We start from the raw sequence: 3418 nt of genomic DNA, 5'->3' as shown, positions 1-3418 counted from the left end.
ACCAAGGCTCCTTTATGCATCTCCCGAACAAACCTCAGTCACCACAGCCTCCCTTGAGTGCGGGATCATCAGCAGCAAATCACAATGTTTCTCTCTGTATCTGAAGTACTGCACGCTGTTTCCATACAGGTTTCAAAGTCTACAGTGATGCTGTTAGCATACAGATCCGGCCCGGGTTAAAAGCTGAGTGATCAGTGAGAGGTTGCAGCCTCCAAACTCCATCCACTGTTAATCTGTAAGAAGCCACTCGGGGGGCAGATGAATGTGTCTGAGACAAACTAGATATTATACTTAGACTGGAGAGAAAGAGACGAGGGAGGTGGAGGTGTGCGAGAGGATTAGTGGATGGGCAGAGGCTTCAATGATATATACCTAGTTGTCTACTGTAGACACACCAACAACCGTGATTCATGCTGCGCACACAAAACCTCTCCAAACAACTTTCTGACCCCTCACTTACACTACAGGAGGCCTCCTTTATTTTGAAACACATTTCCAAGAAAACCGACATTAAAAAAAAGATGTCTAGATCAGAACAAGGACAGGCCATCTATGGGCTGGCCATAACAAAGCTCCTTTCAGACAGGCAGCTTGCAACATATGTTCATATATATTGTTTTGGCCATCACACTGAAGTCTCTTATAAGAAAACTTTTTTTTACATCAGATGCATCCGTCACATCATAAAAAGTGATGTGATGGAACCATCTAGGGAACTGATAAATTATTGTTTTTAGTTGAAATTGAATTATCGAACATTTATTTGGTAATTAAATTGGTTTAGACTGTTACAGTGTTTAAATAGAGCTTGTGTTTACAAGTTAAAAAAAGTTTAAATGTACTATGGCTTGGACGAGGCCGTGATGTGAAAATGCTTCATGAAGGTGAAAATTATGATCTCCACAGTGGGAATTACCATCCCTTTCAATTAGGATTTATGTTGTGAGTGTCTCTTGCCCTGAACAGTTAACCACACAGTGTAGACAAACCCTCAATCATCAAAACCACCCATTTAGAAATGAAAACAAGTGAGTCCTTGATAATAATCCTTAAATCCTCAAAAATGTCCATTCACAATTCAAAAACAATAAAAGTGAAAAAGTTACATTTTACGATAACGAATCGTTGCTGTCGAAGCAGCAAACACTGACTCGGAAACTCGTCTCACCATCTGCAAAGCTCTAAAAATGAAGTTAGTTTCACCTTTGCCCCTAATTTTCAATCTTATGCTAAACTAAGGTAAATGTCCTCTTAGTCCATGCAAGAAAGTGAGCATAAATTAGCTCTTAAAAATGTCTGTATTTGAAGATGCAGACTTTTCACATGTAGTCATTTTCTCTGAGTACAAAATGGTACATTATATTCACTTCTTGTACATTGTATAAAAATCTTGAAGGTTGTGACTGCATAATGTACACTTCATGGTGGTTTAGTGTGTATAATTAGGGCCCAGCCAGTAGCCCAGCCAGGCAAAAGCATCTAATGGTGTTAATTACTAGGTTTGGTTCCCACCTGCCAATTAGTAATAACTAACAATAATTCCATTGCTTCTTAATGTATCCATTTAATTTCATGCCAGAGCCCTCAGTGGAAAACACGCAGCAATAGTTAAATGTTGAGTTTATTCTGTGTTAATCAAGAATTTTTGCACTACAGTACACCGACATGTTCTTTGACTTATGTGTGACTGGAGTACCGTTTTCATTGTGCTGCACTGATGACGCAGAGAAGGTCACCAACTCTTCAGTGCCCTCTTTTAGTAACTCGATCAGCGTCTGGTGATATCCAACTGCCTGCATGGTGAGTCAGTGTTTGCAGGAGCAGAGACAGGTGTGAGGCACACCTTTCGACCTCAGGAATGGCCCTGATGTTTTTCTGAGGAATGTCTCCAACAGAAACACCGCTGTTGTCTTGAGCCAACAATGTGTTAATGAGTTAGATAGAGCAGGACTGTGCACTGCTAACCTGTAACCATAGTACCTGAGAATGTCAGGCAACAAAAGACTCCAGCACTTCAGAGCCCCTGCCAAAAACACACACACACAAAAAAAAAAAAAACCCACACACACACACACACTTCCTCCCTCCCTCCCTCTTCCTCTCTGGCTTCTCTGTCTGCGCTCCAGCTCTTATGATTACTATGTTCCTGTAGGAAATTCAACCCAACACCTTTCCATCCCATTCAGTTCAACAAGGTCGGATGCTGTGCACTTCTTTATGGGTATGTGTATGTAGTACTTGTGTGCGTGTGTGTCATGTTCATCTGCAGCAACACGTTTGTGGAAATGCATTCGTTTTTAATGTAGTGATGCTACTTTGACAACATACTGTCGGTTTAATCTTCCTAAGGTCACCCCTGAACGCACAATACAAGTACACCGTGCACTCAGAAACATGCTAACTGAGCTCTTCCTTTCCTTTTCCTCCTTCTTCCCCAACAATGTAACAAGGTTGGCTGATCAGCCCATCATTCCTCTGGCCCTTCCTGACGTAATATGGGGTGAGATAACATCTGGCTTAGCAATTCTATTACCCATTAGAAAGAGTGGAGGTTATGAGGTCAGCACTTTAGTCTGAGCAGTAGCCAAACAGAAGAGTGGTTCTCAGAGAAGTAGAACAAAATCATTTTGGTGGTTATTTTTTTTCCCCTCATTTTACTTAACAAATTGACATCCAAGTGCTGCGGCTGTTATTCAGCTTCCAGGAGTTTTAATCTTTTGTAATGGAAGACTAAATAAAAACATTTGGGTTAGAGGCAAATAGAAGCGCAGCAACTGTCTCACACTTTTAATTTAATTATTAGTTTAATACGTTTTATAACAACTGCGATGGAACCACTGGTTATATAGTGATAGTGAAGGGGACAGACACAGAACTGGGGCATTCTTCACGGTACAGTGAACTCAGGCTCCTGCCTTGAGATTTTTCCATGCCATATCTTTAATTCCTCACTGCTGCTTCTCTTTGGATTAAGTCACATCACAGGGGAACTGCAGTTGTACCACATGAATACAAAAAGACAAATATCAAGATAAACACAAATATTTTAGAACACCATTTAATTAGGGCTGATTCATTGATTAATTCTTTAATCAACCAACAGAAGATAATCTGCAGTAAATTTGATCATTAAATTGTTTAAACAACATTTCCAAGCAAAACTGTCACTATACTGTGCTTTTTTGATTTGCTGAGGTAACAGGTCTAATAGAAAGATGTATCACAGGCTGAATCACTTATCAGTCCTTGCTCCATCTTAGTTGTTCCAAGATTAAGGCCTATAAATGTTAACTGGAAGACAATCATTGGAGCCATTAGATAGGATTAATACTGTCATGAGACCAAAGTGTGACTGTGCTCTTGCTCTCACACTTCTGCCCCTTAGGACTAGCTGTAAAAGACAGCACAGCATGTGCTG

This window comes from Echeneis naucrates, chromosome 3 (genome assembly GCF_900963305.1).
Source record: "Echeneis naucrates chromosome 3, fEcheNa1.1, whole genome shotgun sequence".
Lineage (NCBI taxonomy): Eukaryota > Metazoa > Chordata > Actinopteri > Carangiformes > Echeneidae > Echeneis > Echeneis naucrates.
This window is presented reverse-complemented; position numbering follows the sequence as displayed.